This window comes from Muntiacus reevesi, chromosome 1 (assembly GCF_963930625.1).
Source record: "Muntiacus reevesi chromosome 1, mMunRee1.1, whole genome shotgun sequence".
Classification (NCBI taxonomy): Eukaryota; Metazoa; Chordata; class Mammalia; order Artiodactyla; family Cervidae; genus Muntiacus; species Muntiacus reevesi.
Window position 1 is genome coordinate 149,860,095 of NC_089249.1, and position 21,613 is coordinate 149,881,707.

General features: G+C 44.2%; 1 non-coding gene across 1 annotated transcript; it reads left to right on the forward strand.

Moving 5' to 3' along the window:
- The first annotated feature begins 10,128 nt into the window (after window positions 1-10,128).
- Window positions 10,129-10,233, forward strand: LOC136156796 (U6 spliceosomal RNA). Its single transcript, XR_010661265.1, has one exon. It is a non-coding gene; the product is annotated as a U6 spliceosomal RNA (small nuclear RNA).
- Window positions 10,234-21,613: the final 11,380 nt, after the last annotated feature.

Below are 21,613 nucleotides of genomic sequence, written 5' to 3' on the forward strand. Positions count from 1 at the left end.
CCATTGAGCCACCTGTAAATTTTCTCATTGCTGTTCAGTCACCTAGTTGTGTCCAACTCTTTGTGACCCCATGGACTGCAGCATGCCAGGTTTCCCTGTCCTTCACCATCTCCCAGAGCTTTCTCAAACTCATGTCCACTGAGTCGGTGATGACTTCCAACCATCTCATCCTCTGTCATCCCCTTCTCCTCCTGCCTTCAATCTTTCCCACCATCAGGGTCTTTTCCAGTGAGTCAGTTCTTTGCATCAGGTGACCAAAGTATTGGAGCTTCAGCTTCAGCATCAGTCCTTCCAATGAATATTCAGGATTGATTCCCTTTAGAATTGACTGGTTGGATCTCCTTGCAGTCCAAGGGACTCTCAAGAGTCTTCTCCAACACCACAGTTCAAAAGCATCAGTTCTTCAGCACTCAGCCTTCTTTATGGTTCAACTCTCACATCCATACATGACTACTGGAAAAACCATAGCTTTGACTATACAGACCTTTGTTGGAAAAGTGATGTCTCTGTTTTTTAATATGGCGTCTAGGTTTGTCATAACTTTTGTTCCAAGGAGCAAGTGTCTTTTAATTTCAAGGCTGCAGTCAACATCTGCAGTGATTCTGGAGCCAAGGAAAATAAAATCTGTCACTGTTTCCATTGTTTCCCTACCTATTTGCCATGAAGTGATGGGGCCAGATGCCACAATCTTCATTTTTTGAATGTTGAGTGTTAAGCCAGTTTTTTCACTCTTCTCTTTCATCTTCAATCAAGAGGCTCTTTAGTTCCTCTTTGCTTTCAGCCAGAAGGGTGATGTCATCTGTGGTTATCGACATTTCTCCTGGCAATCTTGATTCCAGCTTGTGCTTCATCCAGCCTAGTATTTCACATGATGTACTCTGCATATAAGTTAAATAAGCAGGGTGACAATATACAGACCTGATGTGCTCCTTTCCCTATTTGGAACCAGTCCATTGTTCCATGCCTGGTTCTAACTGCTGCTTCTTGACCTGCATACAGGTTTCTCATAACAAATCTTCTCATAACAAACCATAAAACATCATTTTCATAGTCTTGACTATTTTCTGCTGTCTTTCAAGTTTCATGGACATAAATTTCCAATCTGTCACTTCAGACAAATTTTGAAATCTCTCTAAACTTTGGTTACCTCTGCTACTAAAAAACAAAATCAAACAAATAAGTAAAAATACACCAAAATGTTGAAAGGAGGAAACAAAATAATGCATTCCTAGTATATAATGTTGGGCTTTACCAGTGGTAAAGAATCCACCTAGCAATGCTGGAGATGTGGGTTCAAACCCTGGGTCAAGAAGATCCTCTGGAGAAAAAAAATGGCTTCCCACTCCAGATTGCCTATCTGGGAAAATCCCATGGACAGAGAAGCCTGGTGGGCTACAGTTCACAGGGGTCACAAAGAGTCAGACAAAACTTAGCGACTGAACAGCAACAAAGTATAGGATATAGTGCCTGGATCCAGGAGGTGTTCAGTAAAGGGTTTTCATTATTATTATTATAGACTCTTTACCATCTCAGCCACCAGGGAAGCCCATTATTATGATTATTATGGTTTTATTATTATATTACTGCTACCATTATTTCAATGTTTATGTCTCAGACTTCCTTACTGTTAGAATCAGAAATTAAGTTTATTTCAAAGATATTGGGAATGGCAGAGGACAAGTTCAAGGAAAGTTTAAGAAAGATACTTAGAGACTTGGCCTCAGAAGAAACTTGCTGTGACTGCTGCAGGCCTGCCGAGCACAAGTGCAAACTACCCTGGCGACAGCTAGCCTTACAGAACTGGTCCTGCCCCAGTCCTGGACACCTACCCCGAAAATGACCCTGACCAAGCCCTGCTTCCTCTAGCTGTTCCTTTGGGTAAGTCTGACTAGTGAATCCTTGAAGAGTCAGACCCATAAAGCTTAAACCTCTGCAACCAGGAGTTCAGAAAATGCTGACAACCGGGCAGAAAACTTAACGATGTCTTTTACAGTCTCCTTGCTAGCTGCCCATATTTCACAAAGATCTTCCTTCCATTCTGGAGCTTGACAATGACAACAGTTGTTATTACCCAACAACAAAAAATCTAACACGACGAGGCTCTCCATCCTTGGGAATGTCCTCACCCTCTGCATACAGGAGGTCAACCAAACACTCATCAATTATCATTTTGGGCGATGCATCTGGCGTCTCTGGGTAATGTTTCTTCTCCTCTAGTTTCATCACAATTCTATCTGAATGTGCTAGAACCTGTAGACAAATCTGTAAAATTCACCACCTCCACCATGTACCAGTTAAACCATAAGAGAACAAAGGGGGAAAAGGGAAATTTGTTATAATACAGCATGGCAAAAAAAAAAAAAAAAAAAATCCTAGAGATATCTTCAATAACTCGTCATGAAATTATAGTTAGGAAGAGTGAGGGAGAAAGAGAAAATTAAATACTGTGTTTGTTCCGCTCCCAGCTAGCATCTCAGCTGGTCAGAACTCTTGACTCTGTGGGGTGACCCAAACCAAATCTTCACTCCTGAAGGATCTGAGCCATTGGTGGTCTTAGCAGTATGGAGGCTTAGAAGTTGTTTGTTGTTGTTGTTGTTGTTGTTTGTTGTTGTTTTTTTCAAACTCCTGAACTTTAAAAAAGAAAAAAGAAAGAAACAACTGTAGAAGACCCCACAGAGGAACTTAATTCCAGATATACCCCTCCATGCCCAATTTCATTAGCAGCAACCTTATTTTCTTTTGGTCATCAAGATTAACTACCATAAAAGCACAGTAAACTCCTTTTCCACCCATTCATTGAGAGTAAGAAGGAGCCTGAAAATATCCAGGTGATGATTCAGCTTCCAGCCCCAGGACCCATTGCTGAGAACGCTGATGAAAGAACACCTCCCTTGGCACAAAGACCTCTGCACACACAGAACCCAGAGTCTCAGGGGTGGAAAGTACAATCCCATAATCAGAGGTCATTAGGCATGGTTGCTCTGACAGGTCCTGTCTGGGGAGACAGAAGCTCTAACAACTCAAACATCAGGGAACTCAATTCCAGACTGCTATGCATACAATTTAGAGTTTCGGGGTGGCTGGAGCTGGTCCCTTAAATCTAATTAATGTATGCTACTGGGTTCTCAAGGGTGCACATGCCTCTAGAAAATGCTCTGGGTAACTTGTTGGGGGAACCTGGGATTAAACAAATGTGTTTGACCAGCAAATCCTTACCTGTTAACCTGGAACTATATTCCAGGTAGAAAGGAATGTTCTAACAAATAGTTGAGGACATGCTGCTATAAAGAAATCCAGAGTTGGTTTTGCATCTGTCAATGGCATGGAATTGTTCTGAGGATTATATTAAATGACAGATGGTAAAGTGTGTCATATAGCAGGTATTCCATAAAAATGAAAATGTGTCACCCCATGCTTCTAAACCATGTTAGGGGTGAGGAGGCTGGGTGTTCATGTAGCCATTTTATAGATTAAAAAGCTGGGGCTCAGAAAGGATAGATTAATGAGGACACAGGAAGTGGAAGCAGCAATGGCAGGAACTGACCTTGGCCTCCTGGCTCCAATTCCAATTAATTAGACTCACCACTTCCTAAGACACACAGCCTCAATCTGGTCTTAATCACCCCACAAGTTAACATTTCACAAATACTGAGTCACAGCTTCCCCTCCTCTTGGCTGCCTGAGAATCCCAGCACACTCCATCCCAGGCCTGGCAGCTCCCACCCTTTTCTGGGGCCTCTGATGGGGATGCTCGAGGCCCAGCCTGCCAGGAACTGAGGGAGTAGGTGAGCCATCTGCGCCAGTGGAGGGACTGACCCGTGTGAGCTGGCAGAATCTGAGATGCTGCCAAGGACCACATCAGAAAGATAACATTTGAAGAGTGAAATGTTCTCCAAAGAATGTGAAATTCTTCAAGCAAGTAAGAGCCTGAACTTCTCTGGGCATGACTCACACTAGATGGGCCAGAACGTGAGCTGTAGACAGCAGGTGAAACAGGGCATGAGAGAGCAGGGTGTACAAGCTGAAAGGGGTTTGGGAGATTATCTGTCCCTTTAGCAAATAAGAAACTGTGGTTCAAAGCAGGCTGACACATCCAAGGTCACACCACTGAGGGATAGCCCTAGAACCTAACCCAGACTTTCTCGTTCATTTGTCCAATATTAATTGTGTGCTTCCAGTGTGCCTGGAGGACTATTAGGGAGCACTAAAAATCCAGCAGTAAACCAAGTCAGCAGGATTTCCGTCTCCCCAGAACTGACTTTCTAGACATGAGGAGAGAGAATGTAACATGTCACTGTGGTGAATGAGGGGTGCTATGGTGGGGTGGGGAGAGGGGTACAGAGGCTGTGGGGGCACAGGGGAGGGTGGTCTCATCCAGTCTGTGGAGTCAAGAAGGGTCTCCTGGACCAAGTGATGATACAGCTGAGATCTAAACACTGAGGAGGCGTGAATCAGGTGAATGGGGTTGGGGTGGAAGGAAGGAGCGCACCGCAGGCAGGAGGGAGTTATGTAAACTAGGCACAGAACTAGACCCTTGTTTCAAAGAAATACATAACCTACGGATGCCCCACACTGAACAAGTACCCAGGTACAAAGAGAGCATGAGAAAAGACCACCTGTCTACCAAAAGGAGGCGACATCTGCATCTTGACGGATGGGTAGGACTTCAGCAGGTACAGAGAAAGCAGATGGCTAGTCCAAGACCAAGGGATTATGTGGGAAAAGGCACTGAAAAAGAACTTATGACAGGATGTGCCTGGCACAGGAATTGACCTTTATGTAGGAGATCAATACATGTTTGTCAAATACTAAACCTCGGGACTAATGGTCGTTGGTAGGGCTCAGAGAAGCACAGAGGGTGTCCTGGTCTCCCGTGGCTGTTAGCAGCCCTCCCAGCTGTAGATTTAGAACAGTTGCTGCTTAAGCACAACACAGAGAAGGGGGTGACCCAGCATCACTGCCCACACCCAGTTCCCCATGCCGCTCCAAGGTCTGTACTGCCCCTGCAGCCCAGCAAGCAGCTGGTGTCCATGGATCCCAGGGTTTCTCAGCCCCGAGGACCCCAAGTGGGCAAGGAGTAGTAAGAAGGAACAGTCTTTCAGCTAACCAATTTTACTTTGATTATGGGATAAATCTTTTGTCTTTTCATACTTTCATGGAGTTCTCAAGGCAGGAGTGCTGAAGTGGTTTGCCATACCCTTCTCCAGTGGACCACGTTTTGCCACAGGATTGGAAAAGGTCAGTTTTCATTCCAATCCCAAAGAAAAGCAATGCCAAAGAATGTCCAAACTACTGAACAATTACACTCATCTCACACTCTAGCAAAGTAATGCTCAAAATTCTCCAAGCTAGGCTTCAACAGTTCATAAACCTAGAACTTCAAGATGTTAACCGTGGATTTAGAAAAGGGAGAGGAACTAGAGATCAAATTGCCAGCATACACTGGATCATAGAAAAAGCAAGAGAATTCCAGAAAAACATCTACTTCTCTTTCATTGACTACACTAGAGCCTTTGACTGTGTGGATTAAAGAGATGGGAATACTATCTTCTCCAGTAGCTCAGCTGGTAAAGAATCTGCCTGCAATGCAGGAGGCCCCAGTTCAATTCCTGGGTTGGGAAGATCTGCTGGAGAAGGGATAGGCTACCCACTCCAGTATTACTGGGTTTCCCTGGTGGCTCAGATGGTAAAGAATCCACCTCTAATGTGGGAGACCTGGGTTTGATCCCTGGGTTGGGAAGATTCCCCAGAGAAGGGAACAGCTACCCACTCCAGTATTCTGGCCTGGAGAATTTCATGGACTGTATAGTACATGGGATCGCAAAGAGTCAGACATGACTGAGCAAACTTTCACTTTCACTTTTTCACTTACCTGCCTCCTGAGAAACCTGTATGCAGGTCAAGAAGCAACAGCTAGAAACAAACATGGAACAACAGACTGGTTCCAAATTGGGAAAGGAGTATGTCAAGGCTGTATATTGTCACTCTGCTTATTTAACTTATATGCAGTGTACAGCTTTAGAAATTCCAGGCTGGATGAAACATAAGCTGGCATCAAGATTGCCAGGAGAAATGTCAATAACCTCAGATATGCAGATGACACCACCCTTCTGGCAGAAAGTGAAGAGAAACTAAAGAGCATCTTGATGAAGGTGAAAGAGTAGAGTGAAAAAGTTGGCTTAAAACTCAACATTCAAAAAATGAAGATAATGGCATCTGGTCCCATCACTTCATGCAAACAGATGAGGAAACAATGGAAACCGTGATAGATTTTATTTTCTCTGGTGCCATAATCACTGCAGATGTTGACTGCAGCCATGAAATTAAAAGAGGCTTGCTCCTTGGAAGAAAAGCTATGACAAACATAGACAACATATTAAAAGGCAGAGACATTACTTTGCCAACAAATGTCCATTTAGTCAAAGCTATGGTTTTTCCAGTGGTCATGTATGGATGTGAGAGTTGGACTATAAAGAAGGCTGAGCGCCGAAGAACTGATGATTTTGAACTATGGTGTTGGAGAAGACTCTTGAGAGTCCCTTGGACTGCAAAGAGTTCAAATCAGTCCATCCTAAAGGAAATCAATTCTAAATATTCATTAGAAGGATTGATGCTGAAACTGAAGCTGCAATATTTTGGTCACCTGATACGAAGAGCCAACTCATTAGAATAGACCCTGATGCTGGGAAAGATTGAGGGCAGGAGGAGAAGGGGACGACAGAGGATGAGATGGTTGGATGGCATCACCGACTCAATGGACATGAGTTTGAGCAAGCTCTGGGAGATGGTGAAGGACAGGGAAGCCTGGTGTGCTGCAGTCCATGGGGTCACAAAGAGTCAGACACAAATGAGTGACTGAACAACAACAGTGGGATGAATGGAGCAGACAAGATGAAATAGAAAGACAAGAATCCCTAACGTCCCATCCAAGAACACAGGGAGACACATCAAAGAAAACAGTGCTAAAAATAGCCTCCCTGTGGAAAATCTTTGTGGTACAGGGTGGCAACAGAATAAAGATGGTGTAGCTTCCAGTTCGTTGCTTCACCACTTGCTTCCATGGGAACTGAGATGAAACAGCTGAGCTGGGTCACAGCTTCATCTTTGAGGCCTGGGGATTGGAAGCCTGGGACACAGCCCCTGCACAACAGCCATGGCCTTTAACAGGAACTCAGAAGGAGGACAGACTGCAGCGTCAGTACCCTGTGGCCAGTCCTTGTGTGCCTGCCCCAGAGACAGAGTCCTTGGGCTGTGCTCGACATAAGATGCTGTGCCCAGATGCACTACTTGTGGAATGCTAAACATTCAGACTTGTAAAAAACCTTTTCTAGATTGGTTTTCATGTCATGATTGCTGTGTGTTTTTTGAATTTGAATGTCATGCTTATTTTACTGGAGGATTTACTTTAATTTTAAATAGAAATTGATGTTTTACTTAAACCAGTAATAATTACTAAGACGTTTGGAAGACTATGTTCAACTGATCTAGATGCAGCGTGACTCCTGTTTACAATAACCCTGCAAGAGAGCCTCCCATGTGTACAGGTGAGGCCTCAACAGGCACGGGAACAGGTCTCTCTGACTCCAAAGCCCAGGTCCCACGAGGCAGCACCAGACGAGGACATGTGTGGGTGGACTGCTGCCCAGGATCACAGTGGTCTGGTTAGTTGACATTTGAGGCATAGGATGGAGAGCAGTGAGGGATGCACTTAGAGAAACAGAGACTTATCCCAGGCCTGCACAGTCCTATGGAAGATTCTGCAGGGACCAGAGAGAGAAAACACAGGGTCTCTCCCCAGAGAGCTCACAGACTCAAAGGAGATAGACAGGAAGCCCAGCCTTGAGACTGAGGCTGAAGGCTCCCTTCAGGAAGGACAAGCAGCCCCACTTCCTCAGCCAGGCAGAGCCAACCACAGTGCCAATGACTATGACCCACAGGCAGTCCCTGCTCCATACTGCTCATATCATCTGGAACCCTGGTCAGACCATGCTGTAATCCTCTGTTTTCCTGTCCTCTGGGTCATTGCTCTTTCCCCCTGTCCCCACTCACCCAATATCAGGCAATGCTCAGGAAGCATGTGTGTGGTCCCACGGCCCTGACCACAGCCTCCACGTCAAATGTCAGCTGAGGACTTGCACACACCCCACACCCCACCCCACCCCCAGTTCTCCAATAACCACTTAAGCATGCTAAGCCTCTTGGTTTACATTTCTGCATCTGGTTCTGAGTGAATAGAACCTCTCTGTCTGGGAAGTAGGGGACAAGGCAGAGCAGCTTGTCCCAGCGGCCAGTCAACAGTCCCTAACCTGTGGAAAGTGAAAATTCGATTTTTTTTTTTTTTTTGGCCATACCAAGTGGCATGTGGAATCTTAGTTCCCCAACCAGGGATGGAACCCATGCCCCCTACAGAGGAAAAATGAGGTCTTAACCACTGGACCACCAGGGAAACTGCTTAAAGGCATGGCCCGCGTCTTGTCTCTGCATGCTCAGTGACCAGTTCTAGGTCTGACATTTAGTAGGTATCTAGACAACATTTGTGGAATTGAATTAAAAATTCATCCTGGGAATTCCCTGGCGGTCCAGTGGTTAAGAATCCACCTGCCAATGCACAGAACATGGGTTTAATCCCTGGTCCGGGAAGATTCCACATGGGGCAGAGCAACTAAGTCTGTACGCCACAGCCCGAGTCCGTGAGTCACAACTACTGAAGCCCATGTTCTCAGAGTCTGTGCTCTGCAATGAGAGAAGCCACTGCAATGAGAAGCCTGTGTACCACAATTAGAGAGTAGCCCTCACTCACTGCAACTAGAGAAAGCCCATGCAACAAGAAAGACCCAGCACAGACAAAAGTGAATTAAAATTTGTTTTTAATTTTTTTAATAAAATTTTTTTTAAAAAAAGAGAAAATTCACCCTGACTCTCTGAAATCTCTAATTTTTAGACAGTAGGGTCCACTTAACAAAATTCTTCCACATATCAGCTCTTTTGGGCAAAAGGAAAGGGGTGAGGTGGGAATTAAGCATTTATTGAGCATTTACTAAGTATCAGGACTACATGGTTTCCAAATGTGGCTTCATTTAATCTTCCAACAACTCTCTGAAGTAGTTCTTTTTCTTTTTATAGAAGCAGAAATAAATCTTACAACAGCCCCTGGTTACTATCCTGGCTCTGCCATTTATTAGCTGTGTGCCTCTGGGGATACTTCGAGTCTCTCTGGCCCTGTAATCTTTTTAGTTCATCACTTTGCCTCCTAGGGCTTTGAAGACAACAACTGCATTCCCTCTGAGACTTTTCTTATCTCCAAGCAGCACATCACCAGCTATTTTCAATGTCTTTCATGGTACAGTGGTCAAGGGCACTGGCTCTAGATTTAGAATAACTAGGGTTTGTCCCTAACTGTGTCATCTTGTGCACCTCTCTGAATGTTGACTTTCCTATCTGTATGACATGGGATACTCACAATATCATCCCACAGAGTTGTTGTGAGGATTAAATAAGATCACAAGTGTAAGTACCTCACACATGGCACACAGTAGGTCCTCGTGAGATGCTGGTGCTTCTGACTTTGAGTTCCTCCTCCCTCCACCATTTCAACTGAATTCAAGCCAGATTGCTGATGTCTGATTCCCATCATGTGACATCAGAACTGAACATTCTCGGGGGCTTTGTTTTCCAGAGAACATCACAATCTGCCATGTCAGCCCAGATCCAGCCTCTTGAGGAGAAGTAAGGATCCAGAGCATGTGAATAGGACTAGGGTCATACCACTTCCAGGAACCCACACAAGATCTGCTGATAAATCATGACTCAAGAACTGGTGATAAATAAACTGATGTTTACTCTAAACACAAGAGCTAAGACAGTGATTTGATCTAAATAGTTGGATTTTTGTTACATTAACTGTTTAAGAGCAACCATCAGGGAAGCCTTCTCCATCCCAGGAGATTTAGTGAATATAACACCAAGAAGCAGATCACCATCCTGGGGTGTTTTCTTAAGTCTCCAAGGACATTTTTTCCCATGTAAATGTTCTAAAATCACAATGTATCTGATAATCAATGGACAACAATAATCATTAAAATAGTGCCAAGTTCCTCCTTCTAAGAATTTATGATTAAATTGATGATGGTGCTCTCTTGGGCAGCACACATACTAAAATTGGAATGATACAGACAAGTTGACACAAGATTGCACAAGGATAATGAACAAATTTGTGAAATATTCCATATTTTTTAGAGAAGAAATATGGTTGCCAAGGGGGTGGGGGTGAGGGAGGAACGGATTGGGAGTCTGGGATTAGCAGGTGCAAACTATTTTGTGTAGAAAGGATAAACCACAAGATCCTACTGTATATCACAGGGAGTTATGTTCAATATCCTACAATAGACCATAATGAAAAAGAATATGGAAAAGATGTATAACTGAATCACTTTGCTGTATACCAGAAACTAACACAACATTCTATATCAACCACACTTCAATAAAATAAATTTCTTAAATAATAAAATAAATTGATGATGAACATTAGAACAGAAGAGGCAACCATTAATTGAGTACCTACTATCTACTAGATCCAAAGCTGTGTTCCAGATCCTTTCGTTTTCGTTCTTTCTTTTATGCTCTTTCAGAATGTATTTTCCCTTTATAAAAACTAATAAACATTGAAGAAACTTTAAAAATACAAGCAATTCAAGTATCCTGGAGTTCCCCAGTAAAGAGGCATCTAAAGAGCACCTTCAGAATCTCAGGGGCTGTAACACAGTGAAAATATTAACTTGCATAATTGTAGGAGCAAAAGCACACTCCACCCACAATACCACCTGCTATTTCTGAAGATCCCAGGATAACTTACATTCTTTTGGTAGTCCCCTCTCTCTGAGACCTCTGCTCCAAGCTTCTCTACCATTCAATTCTGCCCATCCAAGCTTCCCCAAGCTGCCACTGGATCTTCCCCAACCTTCCCACACCTAAACATTGATCTTCCCTTAATTTCCCAAAGTACAGGTGACACTATACCTGAGTGTTTGACCAAGTCTATTCAAGTCCTGAAGGGACTACAAGGGCACTACAACACTGAAAAGTAAAATGGAAAAATGAATCCCAGATGGCACTGAATCCAAAGACCGATGTCCTTAGTCTATATAAGGGACCACCATCCTCAACCAAAGCAGGGCGCCATTTTGTTCCATCTAGGCTAACCTCATGATAGAGAATTCCCCCTTACCTCCTCTCCCCTGGGTTCCGTGGCCCCAGTTCTCTCCCTCTGGATACTGCTGAAGAAGCCAAAATGTGTTACTATATTAGCTAAGATTAAACTAGCTACTTTAACAGCAAAACTCTGACATCCCATGGGTTTAAAAGAAGAATTTTGTCTACCCTTACAAAGTCCAGCCAATGAGAGGCAGGGGCTCACGGAGCTGTGCTCCATAGAATCGTACAGGGACCCAGGCTCAGAGGATCTGCTGTCTTCTACACAGCTTGCTGTGGGCATCAACACCCAGTCTGAAGACAGAGCAAGAGAAGGAATCATGTGTAAACCATTTATGTGGCCAGTGTTGCAAGTGGCATGTGAAATTTCCACCCATATTCCACTAACTAGAACACATGGCCATGCCTTATTGCAAAAAAAGGCTGGGAAACATGAAACAACTTGAGCCCAATAGGAGAAGGAAGCAGATTTCTCAAACAACAGTCACTCTCTGCCACAGGCACTATTATCATATGTCCTGTACCCAGGAAGCCGACAGCACCTTCTAGATGATGATGCAGAGCAATTTACCACCTATTCCCTTTGCTTCAGGGCTTCCCCGGTGGCTCAAACATTAAAGAATCCATCTGCAATGTGGGAGACCTAGGTTCAATCCCTGGGTTGGGGAGATCCTCTAGAGGGAGGCATGGCAACCCACTCCAGTATTCTTGCCTGGAGAATCCCCATGGACAGAGGAGCCTGGCGGGTTACAGTCCATGGGGTCGCAAAGAGCTGGACACGACTGAGCGACTAAGCACATGCTCTACTTCAAGATCTCCTTACAGACTGGCTTCTGGCCACACTGCTCCAGAATCAAAAGCCGAGTTCAGTGTTTTTCCTAAACAATAAAAAAATCTCCCTTCCATAAAAAAGGAAAAAATCAATTCTGCTGCCAACTCTAGAACTCAGAAATACTTGCTACTTTTTTTCATGTGTGCTTGTCCCCCTACATTGAAAAAATGTTTAAAGAAATTACTCGCAATCTTATAACTCTAATAATTTTAATGTATTTCTTTCCTTAATATTTCTAGATGCCCAAATCTTGTGTAAACTTCAAAGTCTTTTTCCAGTGATACATTTTTCTTGAGCCTGAGGCTCAGAGAGATTAAGTAACTTGCCAGAGGTCACACAGCTAGGAAACAGTAGAACCAGATTTTGAACCATGCTTTCACCCCAGAGTTGAGACTCTTGCCAATGCATCATGCTGCCTCTGCATAGTCCTTGTAACTGTCCCTGGCCTTTTACTCACTCATGTCTGCTGGATGGTAATTATCTGTGTCTAAAATGACCCCAAATTTGTGAAGCTTTCCATATATTAGGGTTAGGATTAGGGTTAGGGTTAGTGACTTCTGTAAAAAACCTTATCTTCCCAAATGTCACCTCCCAAAATTACATAGCTGTATTTGATTCCTCTTTGCAACCACAGGTTTCCCTGATAGCTCAGTTGGTAAAGAACCCTCCTACAATGCAGAAGACCCCAGTTCAATTCCTGGGTCAGGAAGATTCCATGGAGAAGGGATAGGCTACCCACTCTGGTATTCTTGGACTTCCTTTATGGTTCAGCTGGTAAAGAATACTCCTGCAATGAGGGAAACCTGGGTTTGATCCCTGGGTTGGGAAGATTCCCTGAAGAAGGGAAAGGCTACCTACTCCAGTATTCTGGCCTAGAGAATTCCATGGACTGTATAGTCCATGGGGTTGCAAGGAGTCAGACACGACTGAGTGACTTCCACAAGGCTTGGTTCATAATAGCTGTTTAATTCTCTACCGCCCAAAGAAGCAAACATCAAATTGGAAGCTACCTAAAAGGTTCTGCTCCAATCTACTGCCTAATTCACAGCCTTCCTTCCCATTCCACCCATGACCACAGCACAGACTTTGTTCATTTCCATCAGCACAGATCCAGTCCAAGTTCATCTTTCCCTCCACCACCGTGTGACTTTGGACAAGTTACTGAACTTCTCAGTTTGTGAAACTCAAATAAGTTAACACACAACACATTGATAAACGGTAATGATTGTACAATTATTGTATTGGCCAAGAAGTTCATTCAGGTTTTCCATACATCTTATGGGAATAATATTACTTATTAATATTATTACTTATTTTTAATATTAATTTATTACTATTCATACTATTACTTATTATTACCACCATTATCCACCCTCTGATTTTTCCAAATTGCTTACCATAGAAAGAAGTGAATAAAAATTTTAAGGGTTGGCAACAAAAAGGTGAGATTTTGAGTGGCTTCTCATGACCCTCGGAGAACAGATTGGTGCAAGTACACTTTGGGGGAATTCTTGACCCTTCTAAAATCCCATTAAACCTAAACACACATCTGTTAGCATACACCAAGCATGCAGTGTCTGCTTTCACCCAGCAATGAGTAGTGCAAGAAGGAATATTATATCCAGTAACTCATATGGAACTATTTATCCCCAATCACTTTGTGCTTTTCCTTCAACTTTTCCATAGTCTTTAGTTTCAAAGTCCATTTTAGAATGACTAAATTTCCTTGCAAAGTAAGTCTCCCCCTGCCCTCACCACACACAAAAAAAAGAGAAAGAGATTGTTTTAGGAAAATCTCCTCGGGGTGTAAGGGCTATGAGTTTCCAAACTTGCTTTCTCCTGCTTTCCTTTTTTCTTTTAAATAAAAATTGCCCAGGAAACCAAGATTCATTAAGAGTGATGGGGGAAAAAAAGACTGAATTGAAAGGAGTCTGAGGCTTCAGGTTTAGCAGGGAACTCACAAGCCTCTTTTAGGAGAATCTTTTAAGACCGGAGGATATGGGGACAGGAAAAGACTTCAGACGTCATATAGCTCCAACTCCTATTTTGGAAATAGAAAAATTGAGGTCTAGAAGAGAAAAATTATCCAAAGTGACACAGCAAGTCAGCCAAACAACTGAGATTTGAACTCAGGTCTCCCCTAATTCAGCCAAATTAGACCAACTTCTCTAGAAAGCAGAGTCTGCCAAATGCAAGGACTACATACAGGGTTGATGCTTTACCTGGCAGACACAGTCCAAGCAGTGAAAGTGAAGAAATGGTAAATGAGATGAAAGGTGGCCAGTCGTGCAAGGTGATGCCGTGAGAAGCCCTCTTGTGCCTGCACCAGTCAGAAGACCAGTTTACTCGGCACTCGGGACATCTCAGGAGCTGTAAGGAGAAACTGCCTCCCTAGGTTGGGCATCTAGAAACTGCATCATCCCTGACCAGTCAGAGGGAAATTGGTGGATTACGAACAGTTCGGTTTCCCCAACCTCAGTTGGGATAGCTTAAACATATGTGCTACACTGACTCCCAGACTGAGTGACCGATGTGTCTGCATTGGCCTGGGATTTCCCTGGATTCTGGTGGCTCAGCCAGTAAAGAACCTGCCTGCATTGCAGGAGACGCAGGTTCAATCTCTGGGTCGAGAATGGCCCCTGCAGAAGGGAATGGCAACACACTCCAGTATTCTCGCCTGAAGAATTCCATGGACAGAGGAGCCTGTGGACTCCTCCACCAGCCATGGATGGTGGCACAGTCCATGGGGTCACAAAGAGAAAGAGCTGGACATAACACACCTGAGTGACTAACACTTTTCTCATACTTTCCCTGGATTTTGCACTGAAAGTTCCTCATCTCGGCAAACCCCTTAACCCCAGGTAAAGTGGGTCAATTGTTCACCTTCTCCCAATGGATCCCTGTGTAACTTGGCTCCAGCTGTCCATAGTAACTCCCTACTGGTTTCCTTTCCTTCCCTATTGATTGTCCTGTGTGTGTTTCCTAGGATCATAACCCAGTTAAACTGTTTGCCTTGCAGTCTTCCTCTCAGGGGTGTCTGCTTCTAGGGGAACCCAAGTGTCTGGCACATAGCATGCGCTCAATAAATGTCATGAGAAATCATATTGAAACAGCATACACTGTCTTTTTCTCCCTTCCAGCTGCTTTGGGAACTCGAGCAATGCAGTCTTGTCACCACTGGTCTGCTCCTTGGGCACCCCACAAGTCAATAGTCTGAAGGAGAGCTTGGCTCTGGTTTTGCCTGCTCTAGACAGCAGCGTGGTAATGGAGATTGTCAGGCAGGATCTAACCTGCCTGAGCACATATTTATATACCACTGTAATTGCACAACTGCTTTAACTAGGGACTTTTTATACAGTGGAGAATGACTAAACTAGGCTATAACACTATATACAATTTATCATACAGTTAATTTAAGTCCCTTGTGTATATAATAATGCAGAGTTCCCTACAGTGTGATCAGCAGTCCACTACCTACATCCTAAACACGGGGCTGGCTGGCTTCTTCAAAAGATGGTCCAAGGTCCTATGCAGACGCCCCCTGTTGAATGCTGCCGGTGCAGCCCCATCATCTCCAAGAGATACTGAGGCCCGTTAAACCTGGAGCTTCACCAACCTGAACAACTAACTGACGGAGGCTTTTTTTCCTCCTTCTCGTGGGACCAGTGAACTTCCTCTCCAGGCTTAGTTTGACTCCCATGGACTCCTCCACTTGTACCACCTGATTTCTGAAGTTCCTCTTAGTGAAAACCCCTTACTGCTCTTGACCAATGATCCAGGCTGATACTGCCACTGCCTAGGGGTTTTCAATCTCTGCTTCAAAGCTTGTTCAAGGTTGACTGTAAGCACAAGTCTTTATCCATCATGGTGTCCAGAGTAAATGCCTACATCGTATGATGAATTAACCCAGCTGTTACTTGGCCAGTCCTTCCTGCCCTGGGCCTCTGTGTCTTCCTGGCCTCAGGTGCAGAAAAGGATCAGCATACTTTGAGCCTCAGTTGCCATCATCAAAGAATGTTTTATTCTACTGCCTGTGCTGGCAAAAGAATTTCATCTCTGGGGCCCAAGATGGAAATGGATTTTCCCCATTGGGTAGAACCCAAAGACCCCGATATCCCCACATGATGCAGTGAGTATCCCACCACTGCCCACCCCGTCTTGCCCAGTTGAAACAGTGCCAGTGTTCCTGATGAGCCACTTAGCTCCCATGGTGGGGTCTCCTCATGTATCTTCTTGTGTGTACATAGGTTCCCTCTACCACATTATGAATTTCTTAAGGGCAAGGATCATGCCTGAGGGACCTTGCAACAAATCTAAATGAGTCCCAGCAAAATACCTAAATCTTGGTTCAGAAAGGTGTTCCAGCAATATTTCCTGGAAAAAAATATATTTAAATATTTGCTATAATATACAGATAATACATAATAATGAGTGGTTAATTTCTATGCCATTATCTTGTTTTTATTTTCTTTACAATACTTATCATTATCTAAAATTGCCAAGTTTGGGGACTTTCCTGGCAGTCCAGTGGTTAGGAAGCTGCCTTTCAATGCAGGGGATGTGGGTTTGATCCCTGGTTAGGGAACTAAGACCCCACATGCCTCTAGGAAGCCCATGGGCTGCAACTACTGAGCCTCTGCACCACAATGAAAGATCCTGCACACTGCAACTAAAATCCAATGCAGCCAAAAATAAATAATAAATAAATTAATATTTTTAAATATTTTAAATAACATTACCTGGTTTGTTTATTTGTTTATTGGTATAGTCTTTTGTTGCCCCGCAAACCTGACACAGTCTGTAAAGAATCTGTATTGCTTGTAATGCAGGAGACTTGGGTTCAATCCCCTGGGCCAGGAAGATCGCTTGGAGAAGGAAATGGCAACCCACTCCAATATTCTTGCCTGGGAAATCCCATGGACAGAGGAGCCTGTTGGGCTAGTCTATGGGGTTGCAAGAGTTGGACACGACTAAACCACCCACCACCAAACCTGACACACACTAAAATGTAAATCCCCAGCAAGTGCTATGAGCCAAATCGTGTAGCCCCCAAAATTCATATGTTGAAGTTCTACCCCCAGTAACTCTGAATGTGACTGTATTTGGAGACAGGATTCTAAAAGAGGTAATTAAGTTAAAATGAGGTCATTACAGTGGGCCCTAATGCAGCATGATGGTGTCTTTATAAGAGGAGTAACTAGGGTAGAGATAAATACAGAGGGAAGACGCTAGGAGGACCCAGAGAGAAAATGGCCATCTACTAGCCAAGGAGAGAGGCTGGAGAAGAAGCCAATCCTGGGACTTCCCTGATGGCTCATCAGGGTAAAGGCTCAGTGGTAAAGAATCCATCTGCCAGTTCAGGAGACACAGGTTCAACCCCTGATCTAAGACGATCCCACGTGCAAAGGAGCAACTAAGCCCCTGCATCACGAACATTGAGCCTGTGCTCTCGAGCCTGGGAACCACAATGGCTGAGCCCATGTGCCACAACTACTGAAGTCTGCATACCCTAGAGCCTGTGCTCAGCAACCAGAGAAGCCAGCACACCGCAGTTAGAGAGTAGCCTCACTCACCACAGCTAGAAAAAGCCCACACGACAACAAAGACGCGGCACAGCCAGAAAAAGAAACCAATGCTGCCGACACTTCCATCTCAGACTTCCAGCCTCCAGATGTCAAGAAAATAATTTTTGTTTTTCAAGTCACCAGTCCACTGTACCTTATTGTGGCAGCCCTCACAAACTAGTACAGCAAGAAAAAGAAATCTGCCTTGGTTACTCCTGTATCCTGAGCACCTGGAACAGTTTCTGCCACATAGTATGTGCTTAAGAAATAATCAGTGGGGACTTCCCTGTAGTCTAGTGGCTAAGACTTCGCCTTCCAATGCAGGTGGTTAGTGCTCGATCCCTCGTCAGGGAACTACGATCCCACATGCCTTGAGGCCAAAAAACCAAACCATAAAACAGAAGCAATATTGTAATAGATTCAATGAAGACTAAAAATGGCCCACATCAAAAAAAAGAAAATATTAAAAAAAAAAAAAAATCATTGAATGAACACTCTGAAAAATACAAACTATTCACTGTTCCCCCTCAAATGTACAGGCTTTTCCATACATCTGTGTCTTTGCTGTTCCTCAACCCAAAACTCCCTTCTCCATCCAGCCAAAGAATTCCTATTCTTCCTTCAAAATTCAGTTCAGATTCATATTCTCCTTGACCCCACCAGACAGAAATGACTACTCTCTTCTCTTTGCTTTTCTGAACTTTGTAGGCATACATCTACGTCATTGTAGCTGCCAGGCTGCGAGCCTGACTTCAGAAACCATAGTTGGTTCTGATCCCTGCCATCCAGTTTGGGGCATGGTCCAGAGGACATGATCCATCATTAAACCCCCAAACCCTTTGAATCCTTCTTATCTGACTGCAAAGCAAACAGTCCTTGTCTGCTAGTAACCTTCTGTCTGAGGCAGGACAGATCCATAAACTCACATCTCTGGCACATACTGGTGTGGAAATAACTTTCTCGGTCCAAGATGAAGCCCCTCCTGCCCAGGGTGCCACATCAGGAAACCAAAATCTGGATAGTTTTCATGTTCCTACAAATGCCTCACTTGCCAAGAAACACAGTATACCTGTTCAGCCTGTCCCCAGATGCCAAGCCAGCTCTAGGCTGTCTACTTACTTCCTTGTTCCTTCTCACCACAAACAAAGTTGACAGGTGACCCCAGTCAATGAGATATTTTCTATTTTTCTCTTCCTTGTTCTTTATTCTTTACCCTGTAAGCTTCCCGCCTACTGCCCCCACTTTGCAGTACTATGGTTGGAGACTGTCCTGCTTCATAAAGTTTGTTTATCACCTACATTGTCTTCCTGAATCACTTTTAACATTATTGAGTGAAGTAAAAGTCGGTCAGTCAGGTCCAACTCCTGGTAACCCCATGCACTGTAGTCCCTCAGGCTCCTCTGTCCATGGAATTATCCAGCCAAGAATACTGGAGTGGGTAGCTATTGGCAGATTCTTTACCGTCTGAGCTACCAGAGAAGCCCAAGAGTACTGGAGTGAGTAGCCATTCCCTTCTCCAGGGGATCTTCCTAACCCAGGGATTGAACCTGCGTTTCCCATATTAGAGGCAGCTTCTTCACCAGCTGAGGTACCAGGGAAGCCCCATTTAACACTAGATACTCAACAAATACTTGTTGGATTGAAATTTACCAAGTTGTTGATAAATTTCACATTCCCACTATGGTGTTTGCTTAGAATGTCCACCTTTATCCTCTCCTTCTGAACAAATCACCCCAATTTTTCAAGTCCTAACTCTTCTAGAATTCCCTACCTGGCTCTTCTCGAATTCGCTGAGTTCTAAGAATTATGAACATGAGTCACAGTAAGAAACATGAACACAGCCCAGCTGTGAGGGGAGCACAGTGCTTCCATCCTAGATCCCAGAGCACTTCTTAACTCTGAAGCCAGCAACAGGCAGGTCTCTTCCTGCCCTGCACTGACCCAGCTTGGGGTGGGGCCCCTCCACCCCCCAGGGACTGAGGCAAAACCAGCCTGGGTTGCACAGCCTGAGTTTTGCCTTAAGGAACAAAATCTGCGTGGAAAGAAAACACTGACAGGAACCATCTGCCCTCCCCCAAAGCTTGAAAGAAGCTGCATGTGGACCCCTTAATCCTTCCTCTCTCTCCTCAGCCAGGAATGAATTTCATTTGGAAGGAAAACAAGGGGGGCTGTGAGGGAGAGGGAGCAGAGAGGTAGGCCAGACACATCTGGACAGCTTTGCTCTGTAAATTCAGAAGACTGTAGGGAATCACTTTCTCCCCTTGACAAAGGAAATGGGCCATGATCAGAAATTGATGACTTGCAAAACTCATGCAGGCGAACAGGTTATTGTGCCTCGAGGTCTTTGGGGCTTAGGAAAAAAAGGAAAGAGCAAATAATTTAAATGGGGCGGCGGTTTGTGTGACCAGAAACTCCACCACCAGCACCAGTCAGCAGAGAGAGCAGTCTAGGGTCCCCAGGGTCATTCCTTTATTGATTTGTTCAGTTATTCAGCAAAAATATTTTCAAATATGCTTGAGGTTTTTTGTTTTTTGTTTTTGCCAGGCAGGGCTTGGTATTAGGGAAATAGTCAAGGGCTTAGATTCATCTTCATCTCTAATACCCTCACAGGGGAAACAGTCACGTAAACAATAATATGCAGACCAACAGTCACAGGCAATCATCCAGAAACCAGGACAGATTGGGTGTGAAGTACTATAAACAAAGTATCTGAAAAAATGATTCCCTTAACTAGTACCTAGACTTGGGGAAGGGGTGACAAAGCTTTGGAAAACAGGGCACAAAGCTGGATTCTGAAGGCAATTCAGAAAGAAAACAATTTACAAGCGAGAAGACAAGAAGCATAGTAGTGTGAAAGTCAGCGCACACTTGGGGAACAGGAGCAGTTGGGTGTTGGGTGTGATCACAGCTGGGAAATGTTGTGGAAAGTGGTGGGAGACATGCCTGTAGAAAGAAGCAAGCACAGCTTCCTGGAAGCCAGGGTGTGTATCAGTACATCAGTGCCGTGCGACCTTACCCGTGAAAGTACTGATACCAACTTCAGAAGACAGACTGAAGGAAACAAGGAGGGGCTGAAGTCCAAAGCAGCTCTTTATAAACATAAAATTCATTTGGAATTATCATTTCTCCTTTCAAAAAAAAAAGCATGTGCATTTTGCAATCTGCTTCATAATTTTGGCTGTAATTGTTTTTAAATGTTTTCCTAATTCTTCAAGTAGAATGAATATCCAGCAGATGGTTTCATGTCTTCCACCACATGGCCGTGTAGCCCTAGGCATATGTAAACCCTAATCTGGGAAGCAGAGCTTGTTGAAGGTGGAGCCCCAGTCAAAGTTTTAATCAAAAGAAGATGAAGGAAGAAAATGAAGCCTTCATCCCTAGCTCTACCTTGCTTGATCCCAGAGCCCCCTCCTCCAACAAGCAAGAAAATAGCAGTAAAAGATACAGTTCTCTCTGTGCGTGCGTGCAAGTCTCTGCAGTCGTGTCCAACTCTGTGTGACCCTATGGACTGTAGCCCCTCAGGCTCCTCTGTCCATGGGGATTCTCCAGGAAAGAATACTAGAGTGGACTGCCATGCTCCCTCCAGGTCTCTCTTCTGTAAGTGAACACAAATCCAGAGCAGCATAAAGGAGGACCCCTATCCACTATGCAATGCACATTTCCCCTCTTCTGCCAGTACCACAACTTATGAGGGATCTTCTCTAACAAAGTGACCCAACTCTTCATTCTCAAAACATCTCAGTCCTTGGTGGTCCTGTTCCTGTAAAGGTCTAACAGTCTAACAAGGGGGCATGGTAATACGACAAGAACAGAGGAATCATTACAGTTCCCTCCATGTTCCTCTCTGCCCTCACTTTGTATTCAAATACAGTTTCTTTTCATTGATCAAGGGCAACCACATAAATCAAATTCTATTCCTTTGTTTTCTGCATGGCTCCTAGAGCCCAGGTGGCCAGGGATTCTCCCCCCCCCCCCGCCCCCATAACTTCTAATTTAGTAGAAGAACGAC